The following is a 16,922-nucleotide window of genomic DNA, read 5'->3' as shown; positions in this document are numbered from 1 at the left end:
AATACCTCCTCCACGGCTCTCAGGGCATGGGTTGTCCAGGTATGAATATCCAGCGGGGGTGGTTTGGTTTAGTGCAAGGTAATCCAGGGGTTTTTGCCAGGTTTCGGTGAGACAGAGGAGATCCAGTTTATTGTCAGTGATGAATTCATTAAGAATGAGGCTTTTATTGTTAAGGGACCGTGTGTTGAATAGAGCGAGCTTCAGGTGCTTTTGTTTTGAAATCGATGATGCGGAAGTGGGGATAGGGCGGAGGTTGAAAGAGTTTGCGCTGAAGTTGTTCTGATGACGTAATGCGGAAGTGTGGAAGCCGGTGTACATGCTGCGGTCGGACCAGAGAGAGGGAATACTGTTTATCGTGGTGAAATGGTAATTAAACTTGCAACATGAGCTTCGGTGGATGGAGCGGGGACGGAGAAGAAGTTTGGAGCTTTTTAGTGAGGCTTTGAGTTCCATGGAAGGAGGCGTCTGGTGGTTTAACTGGTGGAGTTGCATGGATGTGTAGCGTAGCGCCATGGCTGGGGCTGTGACGGTGCCGTAGGTGGATGATGGAGGTCTGGGTTTGGTTAGGGGGTTAACACCAGGGGTGGTAGCTGGTTTGAGTTGGTGGGGTTGCAGGATGGAAGAACTGAACGTGCTGACCACGGATGGATGTTTCCAAGCCCCTATGACCGCTAGCCAAGCAGCGTTAGCACCAGACAGCAGCCGGCTGTCTGGTGCTAGTGCTAGCTTGTAGCCGGCCGCCCGGCAGCCAGCTAGCTGATGGCCCAACGCTGCTGGCAGGGAGTTCTGGACAGGTGGCAGCAGAAGCACGGACAGGTAGCAGCCAGCTAGCCGTCAACTGGCTGGCTAGCAGCCAGTTTCCCACTAGCCCGCTTTTTTGCGGGCCAGAGCCACCAGTGAATCTCAGGCAGATGTTCCAGAGATGGAGAGTAGAGAGGCAGATGAAGACAATCCAAACCATGACAGGACGACAGAAACAGTTTGTGACTGGGGCGATATTTCGGTCGGCAACCCGGCAATGGTGATAGGTTCCAGAGTCCTTTTCACGGTGGGTGAAGTTGACAAGTAAAGGTCGCCTTGCAGGTAAGCACCTCTCACCGGTAAAAATGATGTAAAAAATAGTGGTATCCGGGGTCCAGAAAGGTGTAGAAGCAAAGGTACTAATGTGAACTATGAATGGAGCGAATAGCTAAACAAAAGAAGCACAGGAAAACTATAAAGTTTAAAGAAAATCTCAGATGGGGAAGCGGTGAACAGCGCAACACCAGCGTCCTCTCCAGAACAGAAGTTCACCCGCCTCCACTCTAGAGCAGTGGAGGCGCGTTCTCTGGAGCGACGAATCGCGCTTCTCCATCTGGCAATCTGATGGACAGGTCTGGGTTTGGCGGTCGCCAGGAGAACGATACTTGTTGGACCGCATTGTGCCAAGTGTAAAGTTTGGTGGAGGGGGGATTATGGTGTGGGGTTGTGTTTCAGGAGCTGGGCTTGGCCCCTTAGTTCCAGTGAAAGGAACTGTGAATGCTTCAGCACACCAAGACATTTTGGACAATTCCATGCTCCCAACTTTGTGGGAACAGTTTGGAGCTGGCCCCTTTCTCTTCCAACATGACTGTGCACCAGTGCACAAAGCAAGGTCCATAAAGACAATGGATGAGAGTCTGGTGTGGATGAACTTGACTGGCCTGTACAGAGTCCTGACCTCAACCCCATAGAACACCTTTGGGATGAATTAGAGCGGAGACTGAGAGCCAGGCCTTCTCGTCCAACATCAGTGTGTGACCTCACAAATGCGCTTCTGCAAGAATAGTCAAAAATTCCCATGAACACACTCCTAAACCTTGTGGACAGCCTTCCCAGAAGAGTTGAAGCTGTTATAGCTGCAAAGGGTGGACTGACGTCATGTTGAACCCCATAGACTAGGAATGGGATGTCACTTAAATTCATATGTGAGTGAGCAGGTGAGCAAATACTTTTGGCAATATAGTGTATTTAAGGGTTTGGTCTATGCAGTGCTGGATCATTGTTGTTACGCCCCGGCCTAGGGGTTCGCCAGGGCTAACATAATATGCTCTGCTTTTGTCCCCTCCCAGCTCCCAAGCACACACATCGGTTGAAACTAAAAATTCACAATATTTATTATTAGTATTTTGCTCAACAACTAAGGAAGGGTTAGGGGAGGGTGCGGCTAAAACAACAAACAAAATCTCTTCTAGTTTAACTAACTTACCTAATCAAAAATAAAAGCATGAAATAAAATACAGAAAACTTACCTAACTTCCGAACCAAAAAACAGGAGAAAATGGGAAAACAAAAGAGCCGACCTCCCCTACCAGATAAAGGATCAAGTTTACAAAACATCAATTTACAACTATATACAATCGATTTTATCACAGCAATGCACGAAGACTGACGGTCACACACAGAACACAAGGTTGAGAGCTGGCAGGAGGCAAGAGAGAGGACGAACGGAAGCTCCGGGGCCATTTTAAAGGGACCGGGCAATCACCCTCCACCAATCCGCTTCCTGCAAACAAACAGACACAAAGGGGTAAAGCACACCTACAGGACGGGGGAGAATACACACACACTCTAAACTGAACATATATACATAGAACACAAATAGACAAATTATGACCCACGGTCATAACATTGTCTTCACTGCACCTCAACACCTACAATAAAGACTCCCACAAAGTTGGGGGTACCGTGCTGTACTGTGAATGGACTCCGCGCACAGTCCATGGAAATTTGAGGTTTCATAGTTGATGTTTTTATCATCCTACATCATCCTTCATTATTTGACACCAAGCACGTGTACACGGAGTCCATGTGGTCATAAATATTGAGCTTTACATGGACGTGTCTACGGAGTCAAGTACGCCCGACTCCCAGACTTTATTGCCATCATTCATTCACCGGACTCTGACTGCTGTAATCGGTTTGTCTGTGTGTTCCCCTCGGTTGTTGTTTCTGTTAAGAAAACTGTTTTTTCCCTTCAGCACCATGCATTTGAGTCCTATCCATTCACACCCCTTGACAGGAGGAGCAGCGCAAGTGAAATGTCAGATTCAGAGGCACCGGTATCTGATGCAGGACGGTGGTAACAGATGACTGATAGACAGGAAGCTCGGCCAATTATTTTATACGGACCGAATAAAATGATTGGTCAGACTTTTATCAGAAATATATGAAAATTAAACATTTTTGAGTTTCAAAACCTGATGGATTTCTTTTTCATTTTAGTTTGCCACATGCTTATTAGGAGAATTTTAAGATTACAAAAGAAAAGTGTTGAAGAGCCAGATTGTACAGTATAGCTTTAATACCTCAGAAAAATGTAAGTACTCCAGAGTTTCATAAACTTATTGATTTTGATTGATCTATAACTTTGTAGTATTGATGAAAAGGAAGTACTTAGACATGTACTATGACTTTTACTTTTGAAGTTAGCCAATGCAGGATTATTTCATGTGCTCCCTTTCCTTATGACTGACGATGTATAATTTCCAAAAATTCAAATTTGCCTTTGTTACCTTTACATAACTGTATTTGAAATAATTTGTATCTGATGAGGTATTTTTATGTCTATTAGTGTGCGAGTCAGCTGAGGTATAATAAAACTACAGTATGTCAGACATGAATCTAGATTGTGTGTCTCTTTGTCTGTTGCAGGGAGAACTGTAGCTTCCATTCTGATAATGACTCATCACCAAAAACATTATACAAGAGCCACAGCTACAGCCATTCTGACAGTTAAAAAACAAGATGAAGAGACACCTAGTGTTCATAAGACTGGGATAGAAATTTTCATTGACTTTTGGTTTGTGATTGACAATATTTCTTGAAATACATCAACTTGAGACACTGTGTATGGAAGTACAAAGAAAGGACACTGAATGGATCTCTGAAGGACTGGGCATGTCAGCTTCTACATGATATTGCATGAAAATAAAAAAGGAAAACCTTTTTTTCATATATATATGTATATATATATATATGTATATATATATATATATATATATATATATATATATATATATATATATATATGTTGTAGTTGACACATTGGGCTACATTTTTCATAATGGTGTCAAAGAGGTCAGGTGTGTCCCACAGTGTCAATTTCAAGGTCAAAATATAAATCAAAAAGTTATCCAACTCAAAAGTACCCAAATGCAGAAAAGAATGGTAGATTTAGATTCCTTATGGTCTCCCCTTTACAGAAATACCTTGATTTTTAAAATCGGACCAGTGGTTGTTGAGTTACAGCAATTTGAAATTAGGTTGCTATGGCCTCTTTTGCAAAAAGTGAATTCCCCATTCCAAGTGGATTATTGCCTTTCAAGGAGCACTGGAGCATGGGCCAAAACCGTGGTGGTGTTGTGTGGAGCCGTAAGTAGAGCCTGCGACTACACTACTACTGCTTTGCATTGCCTGTTGGCGTGCGCGGACGTTTGAGAACTAAGGGGGGAGGTGTTGTGGGGAGGGGTTGAACTGTTTCTGTTGAAAGCACTATAATAATTGATTTTTGTTATATGTGGTGTGTTGGGGAAAAACTTTATATGACTGCCTTGTGGTGTGTTTGTGGTGTTTCAGTTTAATTGTGAATGTGCACGAGTGCGGTGTGTGTGGGTCGGGGATTCACCTGTTGAAATTAAAAGGTCAGTACAGAGCCAAACGAATTTTTGACGTTATCTTATTTTTCCCCTGCTGACAGTTTAATCCACCCGCGTCCTTAAATAGAATAGAATAGAATAGAATAGCCTTTATTGTCATTGTGCAAAAAGCAAGCAATGAAATTGGTGTAGTACTTCCCACCCACAGTGCAAAAAAAGAAGTGTAAACATATAAAAAGGCATAAAAGACAATAAATACAGTTAAAAGAAGAATAAATATATAAAAACTACTATTATTCCTATTGCACATTTAAAAACTGCTATTGTTCCTATTGCACATGCCCAGGAGGAGGGGAGGTTATGCATTTAGGAGCTGGACAGCCCATGGATAAAAGGTGTTCTTCAGTCGGTTTGTCCGGCTCCCTAGGGATCTGTATCTCCTTCCAGAGGGCAGGGGATTGAAATGTCTGTTCCCTGGGTGTGACAGATCCCTCACAATCCTCCTTGCTCTGTTTAGCCCTCTAATCGTTCCAGTGTCTTCCAAGGAAGGCAGGGGGCCGCCAATGATTTTCTCAGCTGTCTTTATGACCCCCTGCAGGGCTTTTCTGTCCCTGGCTGTGCAGCTGGCGTACCACACCGTAATACAGTACGCCACAACACTCTCTATCGTGGTGCGATAAAAAGTCCGCAGCAGCTTTGGCTCCACCTGGCACTTCCTCAGCAGCCTGAGAAAGTGCAATCTCTGCTGAGCTTTCCCGACCACTATAGTTGTGTTAGTGTGCCATGTCAGGTCCTCACTCACATGCACCCCCAAGTACTTAAAGGAGGAGACCCTCTCCACCCAGACCCCGTCGATCTGCAGTGGAGCAGGGTCACCTCCTTTCTTCCTCCAGTCCAACACCATCTCCTTGGTTTTCCTGGTGTTCAGCTTCAAGTTGTTCGCTGAACACCAGTTTGCGAGCCTCTGGACCTCCTTCCTGTACACTGTCTCGTTGCCGTTGGAGATGAGACCCACCACTGCAATGTCATCGGCAAATTGCTAACCGCAGGCTTATTGATGCTGTAACTTTCGCCACTGTTCCATGTGAGGCTGGGGGAGTTGGGCCGGTGACGCACGGGAATTTTTCAGCATCTGGAGATATCTTTCAGTGTCTGCTGGCTGAGTTCCCATCCTTGACTACTCCTGCCTTTTCCTCCACAGTCACTAAACATAGGGTGGAACATTTTATCCCCACTAGTGGTCCGCCGGTTTTTGCGCGCGCGCGGCGTCTTGACACAGGAAAACTAGCTTGCGCTAAGGAGGAGTTTACTACCATGAAGAGGCTGGGGATCGTGAGACGCTCTAACAGCCCCTGGGCATCGCCCCTCCACATGGTGCCTAAAGCAGACGGGTCTTGGCGCCCGTGCGGTGACTTCCGCCGTTTAAACAACGTGACGACACCAGATCGTTATCCTATTCCTCACATTCAGGATTTCTCCGTTCGGTTGTCTGCGGCCTCTGTTTTCTCTAAGGTGGACCTGGTGCGCGGGTATCATCAGGTTCCAGTGCGGGCAGAGGATGTGCCTAAGACAGCAGTAATCACCCCTTTCGGGCTTTTTGAGTTTCTCCGTATGCCATTTGGCCTCAAGGGAGCAGCCCAGACTTTTCAGAGACTTATGGACTCGGTGTTGCGCGGCCTCGATTTCGTGTTCGTCTATCTTGACGACATTTTGGTGGCCAGCTCATCCCCCGAAGAGCACCACGCGCACCTCAGGGAGGTTTTCCGGCGCTTGGATGCTCATGGCCTGATTGTCAACCCAGCCAAATGCCAGTTTGGGTTGCCGGTGATCGATTTTTTAGGTCATCGCATTTTGGCGTGTGGCGCCGTTCCGTTGCCTGTTAAGGTTCAGGCTGTAGCGGATTTCCCCCGCCCGGTTGTAGTCAAGTCGTTACAGGAGTTTTTGGGCATGGTGAACTTCTACAATAGGTTCATTCCCCATGCCGCCCATCTCCTGCAGCCGCTTTATGACGCCTTGCGTTCCAAGAAGGCTGCTGACACTGTTGTCTGGACTCCGGACCGGATTGTTGCTTTTGAAGGAGCTAAGTCTGCCTTAGCTAATGCAGCTCTCCTGGCTCATCCTGACCCTGATGCTCCTATCGCCCTCACGACCGATGCTTCTGATTTAGCTGTGGGGGCTGTTGTGGAGCAGCGGGTGGCAGACGCATGGCAGCCTCTCGCATTTTTTAGCCGCAAGTTGCGGGACTCTGAACGTAAATACAGTGTTTTTGACCGTGAGTTGTTGGCCCTGTTTTTGGCTACACGGCATTTTCGGTTTTTACTGGAGGGTCGTTCTTTTACGGCTTATGTGGACCATAAGCCTCTGACGTTTGCCATGTCTAAAGTATCAGAACCCTGGTCGGCACGTCAACACTGTCACTTGGCGGCCATTTCTGAGTTCACTACTGACATACGTCATGTCGCCGGGAAGTCCAATTCAGTTGCGGATTGTCTTTCACGCGTGCTGGTTTGCCCCGTGCTCCTCGGGACGGATTTTTCGGCTATGGCCGCCAAGCAGCCTGCTGATCCGGATATCCTTGCTCTTCGCTCCGGCGGTACAGGTTTGAAGTTGGAGACGGTTGTGTTGCAAGAGGGAGGTCCCTCACTACTGTGTGACATGTCCACAGGACGGCCTCGCCCCGTGGTTCCGGCAGGTTGGCGGCACCGCGTTTTTGACTCTATTCACTCACTTTCACATCCGGGTGTGCGCGCGTCGGTTAAGCTGGTTGGTTCCCGTTTTGTGTGGGCCAGTTTTTGTAAGGATCTTAAGGGGTGGGCAGCTGCTTGTGTTGCCTGCCAGCGGGCCAAGGTGCACCGGCATACCAAAGCCCCTCTTGAACCTTTTCCGATTCCTGCCAGGCGTTTTGACCATGTGCACGTGGATCTGGTTGGGCCCCTGCCACCTTCGAAGGGTTTCACTCATCTGCTCACTATGGTGGATCGGACCACCAGGTGGCCCGAGGTGGTTCCCCTGTCCTCCACTGCGTCCACCGATGTGGTTGGTGCCTTTCTCTCTGCTTGGGTGGCCCGTTTTGGTGTACCGTCAGACGTTACTTCTGACAGGGGCCCTCAGTTTATTTCAGAGCTCTGGTCTGGGATGGCGCATTCCTTGGGGGTACAGGTGCATCGTACTACGGCTTACCACCCTCAGGCTAACGGGTTGTGTGAACGTTTCCATCGTTCGCTCAAGGCAGCTCTGCGCGCTACGCTCGTGGGTGATGGTTGGGTGGATCGTTTGCCGTGGGTCCTGCTTGGGTTGCGCTCGGCTCCCAAGGAGGATCTTGACGCGTCCCCCGCGGAATTGGTATTTGGTCAGTCGCTCCGTGTCCCAGGTGAATTTTTGCTGGAGTCGGCCGCACCGAGTCCCCGTTCTTCAGTGGACCCCTTTTCGTCCGGTGGCGCTTTAGCCCCGGGCCCTATGCACCACTGTTTCCAAGGGTCTTTCATGCCTACAGCTCTCCTATCTGCATGTTTTGTTTTTGTACGTCACGATGCCCACCGCTCGCCCCTCCAGCCTCCTTATGATGGTCCGTTCCGTGTGCTTGAACGGGATACCAAGGGTTTTGTTTTGGATATGGGTGGGCGCAGAGAGCTTGTATCTGTTGATCGCCTGAAGCCGGCCTATGTTGTGGCGGGCGAACCTGTGTTGCTGGGCCAGGTTCCTCGTCACGGCCGTCCGCCTTCCAGGCCTCCAGTTTTCCCTCCTAGTACTGATTGTGTTCCTCATCCTGTACTGGACAATGATGTTCCTGCCTACTGTTCTAATGAGCACCTTGTTTTGCAGGTTCCTCACACTGACTTGACGGTGGTTTGGCGCAGTTGCTATGGGAGGCCAATTAAGCCCCCGTTGAGACACTGAGTTGCAGGTTGTGTTCCCTTCTGGGTGTTCGGGGGGGGGCTGTGTGGTGTACAGGATATGGAGTTTCTCTCACCCAGAGGATGTTGTGGCTTGTGGGGCGGGTCTTAGCACCCACAAGGAGTGTTGAAAGAGTTCCATGTTTTTTCTGGTGGCTGGAGAGCAATAAAGTTGGCTCGCTAGCAACTGGCTGGTTTCTCCTTTTTCCTCGCCACAATGTGAGCTAATAGAAAGTTTTCAACATTCTGGGAAATAATTAATGCATTCTGTGTGGTTACATATTTATATATGATAAACTAATACTGGAAAATAGTTACATATTTATACATGCTGCCCTATAAAGACAGACACCAGTAAAAACTTACCTGATCGGGGACGAAGCCAACATGGGGGGCTTCTAACATGAGTAAAATAATGTTCAAAATATGATTGAAAAAGGAAAAAGGGGCATTGTCTATAGGTAAAACCCAACCTACATTTTGTGATATAAAAGTGGCCTCCCAGAGTGAAAAAGTCAGTTGTTTCTGCACATTTCAACTCAGTGTTTATTTTGTGTATGAATAAACAATGTATGCAGCTTGAATTCTGCTCAGTCTCCGAGTTTGTCTTAGGCTCTGTGCGACTATTACTCAATGAAGCTGCACTACCTAGATAGGAGTACAGAGCCATAAATTCAACTTCCAGAGTACAGTGTGGAAGAATGTCAAAGAGACAAGAGATGTCTCCCACATGCGGCCTTAAAACTTCCACAACAGTGCCTGCAGCACAAACACAATTCTGTTTTCTGCCATTGTTGTGTTGTTATCATTTCCATGAAGTGGTGTTTTGCCTATCCATACAGCAATGTGAGGGTGGCATTGTGAGATTTTTCTCTCTTGGACCCATTCTGCAAAAATACCGTTTCAGGGCACTGACAACACCGGTGTCATGTGGACGAAAAGCCGAAACGATATTAAACTTTTGTGGACTGACATAATTTCGTTGTCATGTGTATGGGGTGTATACGCCATATATCACCACAATACTGTGGCAGCAAGAGGCTACTGAGTTCTTGTAATGGCACTTGTACATGTTATGTTCTACATATTTCGCCTGGGGATGAGGTTACATTCTACGTGTTAAGGTTAGGGTTATGGGATAACCAGATTATGACACCGCACCAACACAAAAACCTGCATTAAACACAACACATCAGTGATGCAGGATGTAACCCTGCCCCCAGGTGAAATGCCCCCAAAAATAGGAGTCCCTTCATATAACAGTATCCATGATTGGCTCTATGGTAGCAAAATGTCGGTACTGCCTGTTGTTACAGTACAAATGCTAGCATTTCATTGGCTCTGTGGCAATAAACAAACCGATAATTTGTGCCACAGTACTGTGGCGGTAGGGATTGCCTAAAAATATTTGGCTTTATTTTTTAAAGGGTACCTGTAGTGAATTTTCATTGCTAGCTACTTCAAAAGATCAGATATAATACTAGCAGTTCTGTCAGGTAACTTACGATATAGTTCATTGTCAATTATGCGCAAGTACTAAGTCACTGCTCTGTCAGTCAGGTATGGTCAGCGACATGTTGCCTACTTCACGGACTGTTCTGGCACTGGTAATGATGCAACATTGGTGTATTGTCCAATTAGCTGGGCTGCGATGGACTGATCACTGACCCCATACAACAGACACCAGTCTAAGATGACACAAAATCACTGAGTGCTATTTTTAATATATCTTTTTACTTTTATACTTTTTGTGGTTGTTGTTTCAGTAGCTTCTGGACTAAAGGAAAAGTTGTTTGTCACTTTCAAACAACTCTTTTTCACATTTTTTCCACCTTTTCAAATAATCACTTAATCAAATTAAAGAAAATAATGGTTAACAAAAATGATCAATACCTACAGCTCTACCTTATTAAACACTTTTCACAGAAAGAATTCACAATGTGTTTCACTGTAAAATCAGAAAAAAGTTGGATGCATTGTATAAAACAAATACACACCGCTACATACACAGGCATATAAACATAAAAACAAACTGTCATAAGGCCCACACCCAAGTAGAAGCCTTATTCTGTTGTTCTGCGTCTGCATGCTACCTCAAGGTCAGGTCATCATTGTAAATGGGAGCTGGTTCTCAACTGACCTACCTGGTTAAATAAAGCTAATTTCATAAACAAATAACTAAAGTTGTCACATTACGTAGTCACAAAATTGTAAATGAATATATAAAATTCAAACGTACTCAAAAACAGCACATTTTGCTCTTGAGGGTGCTACTCTAAAGACTCAGCATCTTGCGTTTGCCAGCACCAGTACGCATATGCAAGCAAGGAACTTTATTTTGTACACTCAGAAACACATTTATTTATACAAGTACAAGATAAATATATTTAAACTTGTATTACAAGATAAGAACAAAAAATATAAAAATAATTTCCCAGGTAAAAGCAAGCAGTTTAAAACATACATACAGCATAAAATGCACACGGCCTGATCACAATCAAGGGTAATAGGAAGGGTGCACAGATAGATAAATAATATTGCTCTATCAAAAAATCAGACAGGCCATTATATTTGTCTGATATTTCTCTTTTAAAGTCCAAAATATTATTGTATTATGGCGTCTACAAAAAATTTTGCAGGCTTGCCCCTGTCAAATCAGAAATTATTCGGTGTACAGACACTCCAGCCTAATAGCCTCCATATTTAATGCCTACAAAGATATACAAATGTTTCAGCACTCAGGATAATCATGCATTGTTTATTGCATAGATGTCGTGTCCAAAGCATGCGTGCTGAAAAATTCCATATATTGACAGAAACAATAAAATTAGACCCACATATTTTGATTTGGCTTACGGACACTACTTGATGTACGTACTCTACAAGACTGGAATGAAAATCTCGCTAACCACATGGTCGCATCTCTGTTAGATCTTTAACTAAGTCGTCCTGGTACAGGAGTAAATAAACATTTGTGAACAAGTTATAACAATATATCTATAAGGCATATACGCGATATTATTGATGGAAGTATATTGGTGTACGGACACTACGTGAATTTTGGTGAACAATGCACCATTGAAAACATGCGGTTCGACATAAACATCAGTTTGCCACATTGTTACCAAATTCTCTGCAGCCAGGGAGTATACCAAAATCTGTCTAGTTGTGCATATTTAGTCATAATACTACTTAAATAACAGGTTCCCATCCTATTATTACAATTAAAGATGAACAGGCCTGGCCGCAGTGCTTTAGTTTTCTGTAAATCTGCCTTACTTTACTTCATAGGTATTTATCACATGTTTTAAATCAATTCAAAGTGGATATTAAGTGGTGTGTTTGTTATAAGCACAGCTTGCAAAGTGACCCATTTATCTCCAGTTTAACAAGACGCGAAGGTTGTGGCCTCCTAAATGCAGCTACCAGGACTCAGCAGCTCTGCTGGCTCCTAAACTGCAGGATACTGCTCAGTTTGGATGCACCTGAACAAGCCTTGGATATAAACTAAATATAATGGCCTGAACTACAGACAGAGAATAAGCGCAGGAAGTTCCCACCTGTGCTATCAGACATTTTGCAGTTCTACTTGTAAATATGTATTTAGCCTGCAGTTTTTTTACTTGCTGCTATTTATTTATTTCTTGCATCTTTATGCATGTACATTTTCTTGGACTTTATCCTGCTTTGACCAGTAATCTAATCTAATCTAATCTAATCTAATCTAATCTAATCTAATCTAATCTAATCTAATCTAATCTGTGTAACATCAGATGCACTAATAAAAGCTACCAGTAGGATGTTCAACTAAGCTGAGTGTATGATGACATGTTTAACAGGAATTAAGCAAGGTTAGGCTTTCAAGCAGCGCTCTTGTGATATGCATACAGTTATAAAAAATATATATGTAATAATTCATTATTATGCATAATTTGTATTTTAGAATTTGTCTTTTGTTTTTCTGAAGAAAAAGAAAAATTAGTGGGTGGAGCTGAAGAGACAGCTGAAATGTAATAATTGATATGTCTCAAGTGTCATTATTACTGACCACATGCGAGTGATCTGAGAAGATTTGTTAAAGGCAGACAAAGTAGCATATTAACACTTAAAGACAATGCAATTTTCTGATAAAATCATAAGCGTAATTGCACATTGAAATGGTCCTTTCATGCCACCAGTTTCCCGCTTAGGACCGAGTCTTGGTATGATTTTTGTTGATGTACCCAAGGCCCAGTTGGTGGTTAGAAAACAGGGCAAGCAAAGGGGAGTGTGTGTGATTGACTGAAAGAATGAGTGTGTCGGACTGAGTTTGAAGAAGTGTAGGCGCACCAGTAGGTTCTAATAACATATTAGCGGGACAACCAATTTGCTTTTTTGCCAGTGTCTTTGCCATGAAAATTGGGACTTTTACAATAATGAAAGAGGCAAAGAGGCAGTGGAAATGAACTCTAATCTCAACTAAAAGATGGAAAAGGCAGACTTTAATAGCATAATATATCAGCATAGTGCAGAGGGAGTAGCTAATTATTCCCGTTAGCCCCTCTTAACCTCTAGTGAGGATGAACCAACTACACCTACATTAACAAGGCCCTGCAGAAACATGGACAATCAACACCTGTGAATTACATTTCATTATTACACCAACTAAAAGGTGTATGTTTTATGAAATCAAACATGCTGTTATGAGGGGGTTTAGTCCTTATATGGGCACCAGTTTGCAACAGTGAACCTTGATAACATGACATGAAACCCACACACTGTTTTACAAGTAAAAAAAAAAAAGTTAATTCAGACAGTCAACTGCCTTACCTGGAGATCATCTCCAGTTCTGTAGTGAATTTGGCATGAAAGAGCCAAAGGATAATTACAGGAGAAAGCTGGAGTGGAAACTCCAGCAGAAAAACACGAGAAAGGTCTGAAGTGGCATGAGGACCGTTACTGGGTTCAGACCACTTAGATAGCAGAGGAAGTGATGGAGGTGAGGACTGGGCTAATGAGTTAAATTTGCACTTAAACAGATTTGACGAAGTGGCGACTAGTCACAACCAACCTCCCCCTACTGCAGTGTTTTTCAACCTTGGGGTTGCGACCCCACATGGGGTCACCTGGAATTCAAATAGGGTGGCCTGAAATTTCTAGTAACTGATTACAAAAAAATTCCTAATATTTTTTTTTTTTTTAAATGATTCAATATATATTTAATTATAATTAAAACATCACACACTTTTTTTAATAAAAATCAAGTTCAAATAAAATACAGGACATAATATTTGAGAGGGCATAACTTGATTGACCTGATCATGTGACCGTGTGCCTTACCACCCTTCAACCTGCCCAGACACAGTCACAGTCAGAAAACTAGACTGAACAGAGAATGGAAAGATTTCCTGGTAAACTGAGAAGCAGACACCAAAGAGGTGCATTTTATACACTAGCGGCATTGTACCTGTGGTGCTATAGCATGATAAGTAGAACTTGTCTGCCACCACTATCCATTTGTAAACTACCATTTAATATCATATATTGTGCAGGTAATAATTTGAGCCAACACGTGAGGCATGAAGGGAAGAACATGCATTTGTTTGGCCTGTCAAGCATGATTAAATTCATACAGCGGTAGTGAACTGCAGCCTTCACATTGTAGCATGGTCTGGTAGCAGTAGAAATTTTATGAACGGCAGCATAACCACCAGTGTTGGGAAAATGATTTTGAAAAAGTAATTAGTTATAGTTACTAATTACTTTTCCAAAAAAAGTAATCAAATTAGTAATGGAATTACTCCTTCATAAATGTAAGTAATTACCAGGGAAAGTAATTATTGCATTACTTTTTTGAAAAACCTTCAAATATGTAAAAGAAAACTGATTTTTGAGTGTGTTTCACAGGCCAGGTGCATAGAGTAGAACAGCAGACAGGTATACCGTAACTGTGGTGAGGCTGGGGTCCACCAGGGCCCGGCTGGGGTCCACCAGTGCCCGGCTTTTCCACCACATAAGTGCGTATCTGCATTTATAGGAAGAAGATGCTCCTCCAGTTAATCCCACGTCTCCAGTTTTTTCAGTCGCTCCTCTCTGATACAGCAGTAAATGTCTTCAGTCCAGTCAGTTGGGCTCTCACTTATAACTCCTCCCCTAAATTAGTTGTGCATGTAGCTGTGTTCAAGTGAATGAGGTGTGCTGTGGACAACTCAAACTCAAACTCAGACATGTCATGGACAATTCAGACTCATGTGGCACACAGGTGAAGCATGAAGGCAGTGTGGGCAATTTGAATATGAGAACAGCACGTAAAGGAACGGCTCGCAATGAATCGGTTGTTATTGTTCACTTAAAAGAGCCGTTCAAAAGAGTCGAGTCATCCGCGAACGTCACACCTCTTGTGCGTGGCTGAGCGAGCCGGGACGGATAAAATTGCCCAGAATACCTCACAACATTTGAATACAGACATAAAATTTTGCGTAGTAGATAGTCAGGTAATGTTTCTATTCATTTGGCGAGTTTGGCAGCAATCCGGCCTGTGAAGGCTGAGGAAAACCCGTACAAACGCCCTCCTGTGCTGCAACATCGAGCGGACACGGACCGGACGGACAGACCGGGTGGACACAGAACGCCCATTATTGTAGGGTTATATTGCCTAAATGTTCTCTAAAATTAACGTTTATTTGCAACATAGTATAGCAAAGTATTACATGATCGAAAACAAATTAATTTTAGCAAAAAAATGTCTCTGTTTTGAATGTCTGGGGTCCCTGGAAATTTTTGATGTTAAAATGGGGTCATGAGCCAAAAAAGGTTGGGAACCACTGTTCTACTGTGTCAGTGGGCAGTCTACAACCCCCAGTCATACCACTCTCTCTCCCTCCATCTCCACCTCCTCTTTGTCTCACAGACCCCAGTGATATACCTGACACCCCTCCCCCAGCTCTCAGCTTCACTGATGACCAAGTTTGGAGAGAACTGAGGAAACTCCACACAGGCAAGTCAGCAGGATCAGATGGGGTGAGGCCCTGTTTCCTTAAAGCCTGTGCCCCGCAGCTTTGTGGGGTATTTCATCATCTCTTCAAAATGAGCCTGAATCTGCAGAGGGTTCCAATGCTGTGGAGGATACAATACCTTGTTCCTGTACCTAAGACACCATGTCCCAGTGTCCCTTACAGACCTGTGGCACTTACTTCTCACATCATGAAGACATTAGAGAGACTCATTGTGGGACTGCTGCAACCCATAGTCAGACTACATCTGGACCCCCTTCAGTTCGTCTACCAGCCCCATCTCAGAGTTCAGGACGCTATCATCTACCTGCTTAATCATGTCTATGCTAAATTGGACCAGCCGGCAAGTACTGTGAGGGTCATGTTTTTTGACTTCCCCGGGACATTCAATATCATCAGCCTGACACTCCTGAGAAAATGATGACAATGCAGGTGGTTTACCTTACTGGAAGACCACAGTATGTGCGCCTGCAGAACTGTGTCAGACAGGGTGGTCAGCAATACCGGGGCACCACAAGGAACTGTCCTCTTTCCTTTCCTCTTCACCCTCTACCCAACGGACTTCAGCTACTGCACTGAGGCCTGTCACCTTCAGAAGTTTTCTGATGACTCTGCATCAGTTGGATGCATTAGTGGGGGTGAGGATATGGAGTACCGGGCAGGTGTGGACTCCTTTGTCATGTGGTGTGAGCATAACCACCTACAGCTCAACATGATGAAGATCAAGGAGCTAATTGTGAAGATCCAAGACATCTGTAACTCCTGTTTCCATCCCCAGGGTTGATGTGGAAATAGTAGAGGATGACAAATACATTGGAGTACACATTGACAATAAAATGGACTGAGCAATGAACACATCAGTACTCTACAAGAAGGGCCAAAGCCATCTCTACCTCCTTAGGCAGCTGAGATCATTCAACACCTGCCTGACAATACTCAGGATTTTCTATGAGCTTGTTGTAGCCAGTGCGTATCCTCTATGTTGTTGCATGCTGGGGCAGCAGGCTGAAGGAATGGCAACAGACTCACTAAGCTGATCCGCAAGGCCAGTAATGTTGTGTGGATGGAGTTGGGCTCTCTGGTGTCAGAGAGGTGAATTCTGTCCAAGATCAAGACAATATTGGACAGCTCCATTCACCCACTCCATGACGTACTAGTCAGTCACAGGAGCACGTTCAGTGACAGACTGATTACACCAAAATGAACCACTGAATGACACAAGTAAATGTTTGTAATTATAACCATGTTCATAAAGGAATTCAGAGACAATAATGTTTTGGTTTTAGTTTTATTTTGAAATGGTTTATTTTGAAATCAAGTTGAGGTTCCGTTGGGCTGCTCTTATGTGACTCGCTGTAGCTTTGCCGCAGGGCCTACCAAGGACTTGGCATTGATGGAGGTCATAAGCTTTTAATTCCTTC

Source organism: Sphaeramia orbicularis, chromosome 7 (assembly GCF_902148855.1).
Source record: "Sphaeramia orbicularis chromosome 7, fSphaOr1.1, whole genome shotgun sequence".
In the NCBI taxonomy this organism is placed as follows: domain Eukaryota; kingdom Metazoa; phylum Chordata; class Actinopteri; order Kurtiformes; family Apogonidae; genus Sphaeramia; species Sphaeramia orbicularis.
The sequence above is the reverse complement of the archived record's forward strand: the minus strand, read 5'-3'. Positions refer to the sequence as shown.